At 42.6% G+C, this 10,564-nt stretch overlaps 1 long non-coding RNA gene across 1 annotated transcript in view; it reads right to left on the minus strand.

Moving 5' to 3' along the window:
- Positions 1 to 2,652: 2,652 nt before the first annotated feature.
- Positions 2,653 to 10,564, minus strand: part of LOC109323893 — a 22,965-nt gene continuing 15,053 nt past the window's right edge. Inside the window, exons 2-3 of the long non-coding RNA XR_002104772.1 lie at positions 3,129 to 3,252; positions 2,653 to 3,027 (exon numbers count right to left, since the gene is read on the minus strand). This is a non-coding gene — a long non-coding RNA (uncharacterized LOC109323893). The remainder of the gene's footprint in view (positions 3,028 to 3,128; positions 3,253 to 10,564) is intronic.

Genomic DNA, 10,564 nt, shown 5'->3' on the forward strand with positions numbered 1-10,564 from the left:
GTGAAACCCACATCTAGTCCAAGGCTTATGCAAGCTTCTCTGAAAGGAAGTTAAACACTTAAAATAAAAAAAAAAAAGGAAGCAATGACAAATTTGACTGGGTAAATAGAGTCATTCAACATTTTCATTTCCCATATTCTCACCAACCTATATTTTAACCTACCTCGGATACCAGTTCCTCTTGTGACGTTAGCCAAATCTCCTCACCACCCTATAAAGGGCAATTAATAATCTGTCACCATATCCCAGGGGAAAAAAAAAAAGATTAGTTGATATTTGTAAAGTGGTTGAAGATGAAAAGTGTTCTAGATGGATTAATTATTAATAGATATTAAAAGATTAATAATGGGTACTACTCTGAAGAATATCCATGTCAAACATGCCTTCAACAACAAGCTGGACAACTCATACAGAGTTCCCATGGTACAGTACAATGCTGTCAGCTTCCAAGTAATAAGATAAACTAAGTAGAAATCAAGGACATTTCAACATAGGCTGAAAAAGATGTCAAAAAGATAAATACTTCATGCACATGCTACAGAAATTCATAGAAAATAAAATGTTTGGCAGTGTAGTTCAGTGTAATATTCAGGATGTATTGCAAGACATTGTTATTTCAGGCATTTCAAAACTTCTGTGGCCTTTAGTGTAAACAAAATAATGGCAGGATTGCACTTTTATTTAACACCAATTAACTGTAAAGCCTCACCTTTTTAAAATATATTCTACTTACTACAGATTTCTCTGCATCTGGTTCTAATACTGTGAATTTGCTTTGGAGACTTTTCTACATAGACTTCTTTAATATATGTATTTTGAACGTACACGAATGCAAAAAGTGGAGAGAGGGTTTATCAGCAATTTCTACCAAGAATATCCCATGCCATCTTCTCAGTTCGTGGAAAATGGTAATGGTTTGGTCATAAAATAAATCACATACATGACGTGAGACCATGACATCTTTATTTAGACACAAATCATGATCTGCGATTCATGCTCACTGGGTCTTTCTTGGTAGGGGTGTGTCTCTAGCCACAGGATGATGAAGTGTATAATATTATCCTTTCTCTGCCTGGGTACAGAGACCATTTCCATCCATCCTTTTAAGTTTGGCTCCTATGAACACAACTGCTGTGCTGTAGGAGTCTTTGGGAAGGATATGGGGTCTATGAAGATGGTCCCTATTTCCCTTACAAAGCTCCCAAGACCTGTATCTTCCCGTGATGAATCACGCAAGACTGCCAGGATGGACCAATCCACTCTGTGGTCTTGTTCTGTGGAACAAGATTGCCCTCCCCACTCTCCTTCCTTCCCAGCAAGACAATTTGGGAAAAATTCAGCCAAGTGGAACAAGTGAGCTTCTGTATATTCAATATTACTTTTGTTCAGATTAGTAGAATGTGTTATTGTATACTTTTACCAATAACCACAAATAATATAATTTTATTATGTATATTTTATTGTTTTAGCAAAAGCTGTCCATAAACTACTACTAAATAAGCAACTTCCGTCTATTTAAAAACGCAGTGTCAACCAGAGCACTGGTGAAATAGTGACATGATAAGAATTAAGATAGTAAAGCAGAGGATAGGTATCAAGGTGCCAGACAGACACCCCTAGAAAATGACATGTGGTAGAAGTCACAGTAGTTCCTTTTCAATATCATTTAGCCGTTGGCTTCTGATCAAATGGTCACCATATGCACTAGTGTCAAAGGGCAGTGAGTTTTAATGATAATGCAGATAGCTGCACTCTAGGATTTTAGATAGTCTGGGAAGAGGACTATTACAGCGACCTGTTATTTTGGGGTGTGCAAAATTTTGGCAGCTGTTTCATTTCAGAGGTGTTTTGGGACATTTCAGTGCCCAAAACATGGAATCTGAATCAAAACAGAAGGCTCAGAAACAACTCCAAAATGAAACAAACTATCTGAAATGTCTTGAAAATGGTTTCAGAAAAATTTGGAGTTTCAGAGCCGGACTTGTAGGGAAACAGCTGTACACTGCTGCCCTACTGCACTACTCGGCTCTGCAGGGAGCAGAGATCCATACGGGGGTCTCTTCGCCATGCACTGCCTGCCCTGCATTGTCCCTGCAACGTGGGGCTGTGCGGGGCAGACAGAGGTGCTGAGGAGACCCCTGGCATGGATCCCTGCTCCCTGCAGAGCCAGGTCATGCGGCAGGACAGTGCTGGTCCCTGCCACACGACCTGGCTCCGCAGGGAGCAGAGATCCAGGGCAGTGGAGGGTGGGCACTGGTGGCGAGGAGATCCCCAGTGCAAATCTCTGCTCCCAGCAGAGCTGAGTCACATGGCAAGGACCAGCAGGCTTGCTGGCCACTCTGTGCTGCTTCCCTGCCCCACAACCCGACATGACAGGGATCACAGATCTGCGTGGTGGGGGGGGGGTCTCCTCACCTGCATGGAGGGCAGTGGCTCTCCCCATGATGAGCTACCCACAGCTCTGTCCTGCTCCCCACTGGGGCCCTGCAACTCCTGGCTCCAAGTCCCACCCAGCTGAATAGGGCTGTGCAAAGCTTGCAGCCCATTCAAAACAGATCTGGAGGAGATTCAGCAGAGCCAAATCTCCAAAATAGATCTGGCCAAAATGAAACAAAAAAAAAAAGTGATCCGAAACACTGAAATGAGTCACTGTCCTCTGAAACGGCCGAATCCAAAACCGAATCGAAACACAGCCATTTCACACAGCCCTACTGCTCTGGTTTCTGATGCATTTGTTAGTGTAAATAATATTCTTCACTTAAAGTTGGATAGACTCTTTTATTGTCACTAAGGAACACTAAACTTTCTGACCTAATTAATATCAAAATGCTGATGACTTTAATGTTAGCCAAACTGCAAAGAACTAATTAATGACAGAAGGGTCCCTAATTGATTAACAAAATAGATGTTAAGACCTCCCAAGGAAAAAGGGCGGTCACCACAGAGTTCCATTAATTCAGTTTCAAATGCTGGGTAGATGCCTGGCTTGGTTTGTTGGTGAATTGTCCAAGAACCACAGTCATAGTACTAAAAGATAAACAAATATTATTATTCTTAAGGTACTGAACACAAAAAATAGGAGGGAAAAAAGACAGACATACAGTTGGTGAAGGAGGGTGCAATTTTACCAATAAAATGGAGACTCTGAAGGGAGAAATCCTCCTTGGGGCAATCACCTTCTCTGCTAGCCATGGTGCACTGAAGCTCATTCACACCATCAATGTCCCTTTCACCATCACAGAACACGACAGACTAACCAATAAAAGACAAGAGCAACTCAAACAGAAGACTCAGACTTACAATTCTATTCACACTCAAAGATCACAGAAATCAGAGATGGGAGAACGAGAGAGAACAAGACTGCACCTCCTCACTCAAGTTCTCCTCCACCATCAAGTCTCTTGGAAGCTAGAGACCTTCGACGACAGACACCAAGCACACTCATGAATCTGCCCCACCCAGAGTGCTGGTCAGCACCTTTTATCCCAACCAATCACCCCACTTATTCCAACCAATCAGTATTTTACCACACTTGTCAATCATCCCATCAATCATACACTTGATATATTTTCCATCCCTTCTTCCGGTTACCTCCCAGCATACCTCAGCAATGTATCTGCCCCTCACATGACACTTTCCCACCAATCATAATAGGAAAGTGTGCATGTTCCATGTTGAGTTACTACGCAAGTTTCACCCAAGAGTCAGAAGTTCATCTTATTTTAGTAACATCAAAACAACTACACATACATGACATATTAAACCTAACCGTGAATGCATAAAATCTTCTTTAATAAAAAATAACAATAAGAACTGAAAACCAGGAGCCTACAAACTTGGCCATTAAAAATAATTGAGATTAGGTTTATAGGTCTGGGTTACTGTAGCACTGAATTAAGCCATAATGATGACATACTTATGACATGCTTAAAAGAGAACACTGATATGTTAATGCAGATTTTGAATTCCTTGCTAACTTTACCCAACAATATGGCCATCCTCCAGTACATTGGAAGCAGGTTGCACTTGAGCAACTTTTTCAGGCGGGGCCAGGAAAGAGATGAGTAATTATCACAGGAGCTTGCTTCTAACTAACCTTTCTATACTTGAAAAATAATTCACATCTGGCATTCTGTTTCCGAAACTGATATTCCCACTCTATAAAATGCTATCTCTGTGTTGACCACCATATATCTTTTTGTTTTTAAGCAAATGTCCAACTCAGAATGTATTCTTTTGTTTCCCTCCCTCTTTAAGGAGCTACAAACACTCACAATATTTGCCCAGTTAATTTAGTTGTCAGTGATGATATCATTTAGTAAACTGGTATTTCTTCTCTTCTCCAATTAGTCTCAAGAGAACTTTGCTCATGTACCAAGGTGTGAAAGAACCAATACCTGACATCACTCTGGAGGATAAATATCTTGGTGTCAGCAACAGTTTTTGCTATTTGGGTTTTACAAACAATAGGAATCTTGACCTTCAGACTGAACTAATAGAATCAGAAAAGCAGCTAAGGATCTGGGGCTATTACAGAAACGTGCACTGAATAACAGCAGTCTAACAGTTAAGGTGAAGATACGAACCTATGAGATTTGTGTGCCGTCATCCCTGCTTTACGGTTCAGAAATGTGGAGTACATATGCTAGCCATTTCAAGAGACTGAACAGCTTCCACATGAGATGCCTACATACGATCCTGAAAATAAAGCAGGAAGACAGAATCCCAAACACAGAGGTACTGGAGCATGCAGAACCAACACATTTAGAAACCACTATCAAGAAGAAAAGGTTGCAGTGGATTGGCCATATCAGGAGAAGACGGTATCCCCAAGAACATTTTGTATAGTGAGATTTGAGATGACTCTAGAAAGTGGGGTTGCCCTCTATGTCAGTACCACGATGTGTGCAAAAATGATGTGACGCCATTCAACATTAATGTAAAAAACTAGGAGACGTGCATAGAATTCTGTATAATCTGGAGGGAACATTTTTGGCACAGGGTGCAGCTCAACATGAAGCAGCTTTGATCCAGAGTATAGGAGCATAGCAAGAAAAAAAGAAAGCAGCAACTTAAATTTGGATTTCAATTAAGCCAACATATGGATCTTTGAAACTCATAACAAGCTGTGTTGCTCCTGAATTTGGGGTGGGGGGGGGGTATCAGCCACAAACAGATTCATCAGGCATCTGAGAAGACATGTACAGCATGATCCAGAGGATTGATGATTGCCTACTATTTCTTCTCTACCAATATAAAATTCAAGTTCTAGGCACTAAGGGTGCAGACAGAAGTGCAGCTCCCATCTGTTACAACAATTTTTGCAAAGCATTCTGAGCTACAACATTACCCGACCAAACAGAAGTTCACTGTTTGTTCCCGGAATCTATCTATCTGCCTGCTGGCACCTGCAGCCAGGTTCCCATAGCAATGGCCAGGCTCTCTGTCCCTGCTCGCTGTTTTCAGAATGGGAGAGAGGAAAAACAGTGGAGGGAGCTCATTCTTGGGGCTCCCCAGCTGGTGTTGAAGTGTGGGGTGGGTGAATTGGAGCCCCCCCACCTCAGGGAGGGGCTGCAGTAAACCACCTCACCCTCCAGGGTGGGGTTAAACGCACCTGAGACTGAACTCCCCCTCTGTTCCCTTCTCCCCCCTCCCATTTTGAAAACAGGGGAGGCTGGGAGCTAGGCAGCCAAAAGTTACAAAAGATACTACATTTTGAAACCTCTTTATCTGATGCCTCATGCAATGTGAGATCAGATTTCCACCCAATCAGCTATTTTTTAAACTGTTTGCAGCCATGCACTTGTGTTTGGTCACAGCTAAAAACTGTTTTCTGTGGCCAGATCAGGCAAAAATTATCACTTCCATCTGCACCCTTCTATTTATGTTTAAATAGGTCAAAACTGAATATACTGGCTGAGGCACAGTAGAGTTATAAGCTTCCCAACCCTGTTTTGACCCATGGACCATCCGTTATCCACGAAGAATTAGCTGGTTATTGTCACTGGCTCTCCTTGTTTTCCTCTGCTAACACACTTTCAAAGAATCTAAACATACAGATAGTGCAGGTGCCCCAGGAGAGATAGCCGGGCCCAAGTGAAGGAAGCAGAGTCACTGAAACAATCTTTCTACCATTGGAAGTTTAAGAACCCCATCCCAAAACGCCTCAATCTATGCATCTCCCTCCAGTTCTGCAACCTTCAGTTACTCCACTATTTGCTCACTTGTATGTGTAGATTAGCAAGTGCCCAAATTTGCATATTTGGCTCTGTGATATGGATAAATGCATATTAGCATCTAAATGTAGGCCATCAAAATCATATTCTCTATCACCTACTTTGAACTTGAAAGCAAAATAGCAAAAGGATTCATTCACTAATTCTCTCCTGCTTTTTGTCAAAATTCAATCAGTCTGTATTACCATTCAAGAAGATTTAATTAACAAGCTAGTTCTATTTTTAATGCAATTACTTTCTGCCTTTTTCCCTTGACTGTGAACATTAAAATCACTATAGGTCCATTGTGTTAAATAAGGGCATTAAAAATAGCTCCAATTTAAACTGTTTGAGTCAAATCCTACACTGTATTCACATGAGTGTTCCTTTTAATATCAATGGAAGTATCTGGGAATGTAAAGTTTTCAGGATGGTTGGCACACTGTAATAAAACTGATCAATTACTGTCATTTAAAAATCTGGATCAAATTGGATTGTTTACAAAACTGAAAGATGAAGCTGAGAAACATGCATGATAAAACTGTGCTAATTGTTAATTATGTTGATGTAGTTAATACTAATATACATGTAGTATTTATATTTAAAATCCTGTACAATTTACAATACACTAAATGGGTCTCTTCACAAGAGGAGCTCTTTGCATCCAGCCAACTGGGTCAGCACTGAGTCTTACCTAGGGTCCTGGGGCGGCAGCAGCAGCAATCCTACCACACAGAGCCTGGCCTCTGGGTTCAGGCAGTGCACACTGATGCCACATGAGCCACTGCTTCTTTTTCTTTTTACACCCTAGGCCAAACCCTCTGCACTGCTCCCTTGCAGCACAGAGAACAACTAAACACACAGTATGTGACGCCATAGACGCATCTGCAGCCACATACTACACAGCCGCACTCGTCTGGATGTGGCCAAGAGGTCTTCTAGTCCAGCCCCCTGGAATACCGCAGAAAATAAGATAATCTCTGTCTAAACCACAAGACAAGTGTTCATCTAACCTCTTCTTGATACTGAAAACAACCTCCACACACAACTACTAGACATAATCATTCTACAGTCCAAAATACAACCCGCTGGGTCTAAAACCATATGCATATCCAACTTCATTGTCTTCCAAATTCTTTCCCATTGATTCTTAGTCTGTCACCTTCAACTTCTAAAGAGAGCTTCATGAATTGATCTTTTGTTGCCTTGGTTATCTGTCTACCAGATGAGTAGATTTGGAACACCTGGACTCCCTGGAGCAATAGGCTTAAAACCCTATTTCTCTCTCCTTCCTATACACTGCTTTGTGCATGTCCTTACACAACATCTGATGAAGTGAGCTTCAGCCCATGAAAGCCTGTGCTATATATATCTTCTTCAGTTAGTCTATAAGGTGCAAATCTAACCTGCCATCTACCTGACTTCAGACTACAGGTATATAGAGACTTTAGGAGAAGTTTGATCAAGTTAAAGATAGCCACCTGATATTGCAGGGGGAAGATCAGGGGGCAGTCTGGGAGAGGGGGCAGGAGCCAGGATGCTAAAAATAACCCAGTGCCAGGGAATGGGTAGGAAAAACATAGCCCCAGGGCTGGGGCCAACAGCTGGTTTTTCCCAGTTCAGTTAGATTAGTCTTGCCTGACCCAATCTAAGTTAGACTACCTTGGTGGTACAGTTAATTTAGATTGGGTTGGCCGTTTTTAGACCGATTTAACCCTGAACTTCTGTAAAGTTCACACTTAGATCCTTGGTTAGGTCAATCTAAGCATAAGCTCCGCACCTGGGTGAACCAAGTTAGATTGGGTGGCCATTTTTAACACAATCTAATTTCCTTAATTTCCTCTTAACCTCCCAGAACATCTGTACCTAGACTAACATGGCTAACCATCTCTTGCTCCAGGGTGGATTCTGCCTTTCAAAAGCTGTTAAAGGAAGGCCTGTGTGGCTTACTGTGTATGGATTGTTCATGTGGGATCTAAGGAAAACTAAGGTCACAGAGCAATGTTAGAGATATAATGATGCTTTTTATTAGAGGACTTTACCTTTGTTTTCTGTCTCCTCAGCCTTCGTGCAGTGCCTTATGTTTCACTCTGGAGATAGCAGCATTTAATTGCATTGCATTATTGTGGCTTGAGATCTTGTTGGATAAAAGCTTCTACAGAAATGTAAAAAAAAAAACCTACATTGATTTGCATCCTTTGTACGGATAAAACACCTCTACCTGCACACAGGAGAGAACAGAGACCCAACAGAAGCCCGAGGAGGAGGCCCGAGACGGAAAGGCAGCTGAGTGGGGACAAAGAAATCTAGAGGTTCCTGCTCTGCTGTGGAAGAGGGTGGCATTCTCACTGTGACATCACTTCTCCAGTAAATCTATGGATATTCTTCTATTAAGACAATGTTTCCTGAGATCTGGGGAAAGAGCAGGAATAGTTTGTGCAAATTTAGCAGCATGTGGATTTGCTAAATGCAGATTAGTGAGGATATACTCTGACTGCTGTGTAAACAGAGACTGCTCCTTTAGTCAGACTAAATTTTGACCTACATGAAACTAATTAGGAGATCTGTTCTGTGTAGTCTATTTGTTTTAGCATGTTCATATTTTAAAATATTATTTTTTGTAAGATGAGGATTGAACCCTAGAAGTTATTTTTTCCATAAGAGCAGCTACACTTTGAAACAACAGCTTTGTCCATTTCAAATACAAAAAAAAGTCCAGGAATGTCTCCCATTGAATATCGATGACTTACTCTAATACTGTGCACACTTGTGCACACTTAGTACAACTTACAGTACTAAAAGAATAATTAAACAGAAATATAATATTGAAATTGATACGGTTCCTTTAAATAACCCGAAAAAAAAAATCCCAAAACATCCTGTCTGTATTTTACTACAATTGAAAAAACAGCTGCCCCATCTCTAAGTAAATAGCAGAGAAAATGTCTGCCTTTCCCCCCGCCCAAGTTCAAAGGTCAATTTTGATTAAACAGTATTTATGGCTTTTCCATTAGTGCTCTACATTGAGGAACTCAAATTTTAGTACCAAAGTATGGATATTCATAAAAGTGCTTAACTTTAAGCAATAGTTTCTTTTTAGTCATCTGAATCATTAAGTGACATCCAAACAGATACCCATATATGCCCTGTAAAAATTCAATGTGAATAGTGAGTCACTGAAGTCAGTGTGTAAGATTAAGTGTGAATACTGAGTACTGATTTATGTCCGTTAAAAACATGCCTTGAACAAGGTGTGTTGCAACTTGGTAATTACGCACTGGATAATACAAGAGGATAATACCCATTAAGAAGCAATGGTGAAGAGTGTATTGGGCCATATAGTATGAGAGGTATACCCATGCGCTATCCAGAGGAGGACAGATTACTCTGGTCTTCCAATTCATTCATGTGCTTATCCGATGGGCTTGCACCACCTCCGGCGGCAGTCTGTTCTAAGCCTTGGGGGCTCAGACAGAAAGGTGTCCCAACACATATTACAGAGCCCTAGTTTTCATAAGAACCCCTTGTGCTCTGATCCTGCATCTTCAGAATTTGCCACAACAGCAAAACCTCGTTGTAAAACTGCCTGGAGTCTCTCTTTCCTAGCAAATATACTCTTTACTAAAAGGACAATGTTTCCAAACAGGTCTTTAAAAAAAAAAAAAAAAAAAAGCAGTTAAAATATATTAAATCACAATTCACTACTGTCCCCACTTACCCCAGCTCCTGCTGCAGCTGTCCCAGGAGTGGCTGATGCCAGCTCCCTGTAGCCGCTGAGCTGCACCATGCCTGATGCAGGCAGCTGGCACCGGCAGCTCCTGGGGCCGCTGCAGCCAGGAATGGAGTGGAGACAGGCAGAGTGCCGGGAAGAACCTGGAGCCCCTGAGCCTGCAGTGGTCACCGCCCCAGACTGCTCATGTCCAGCTGCTGGCAACTGCCTGCTCCTGCTGCAGCCCTGGGAGCAGCGGACAACACCTGCAAGCAGGTGGCATCCATCGCGCCCAGGGCTGCAGCTGGACAAGAGCAGGCTGGGGCCAGCAGCTGCTGCAGGCTGGGGCTAGAGGCTGGTCCCAACCTGCTCTCGTCTGGCTGCAGGCAGCTGCTTGCCCTTGCTGCAGCCCTGGGAGTGGTGGATGCCACTGCCTGCAGCTGGTGTTGTGACCGCCTGTAGCTGGATGTGAGCAGGCTGGGGCTGGTGGCTGCTGCAGGCTCAGGAACTCCAGGTTCTGCCCATCTCTGCCCCAGTCCCGGCTGCAGTGGCCCCGGGAGCTGCTGGTGCCAGCTGCCTGCACCAGGGCATGGTGCAGCCCAGCAGCTACAGGGAACTGGCATCGGCCACTCCCAGCACA

This window comes from Crocodylus porosus, unplaced genomic scaffold, assembly GCF_001723895.1.
Source record: "Crocodylus porosus isolate Cpor-Errol unplaced genomic scaffold, CroPor_comp1, whole genome shotgun sequence".
Lineage (NCBI taxonomy): Eukaryota > Metazoa > Chordata > Crocodylia > Crocodylidae > Crocodylus > Crocodylus porosus.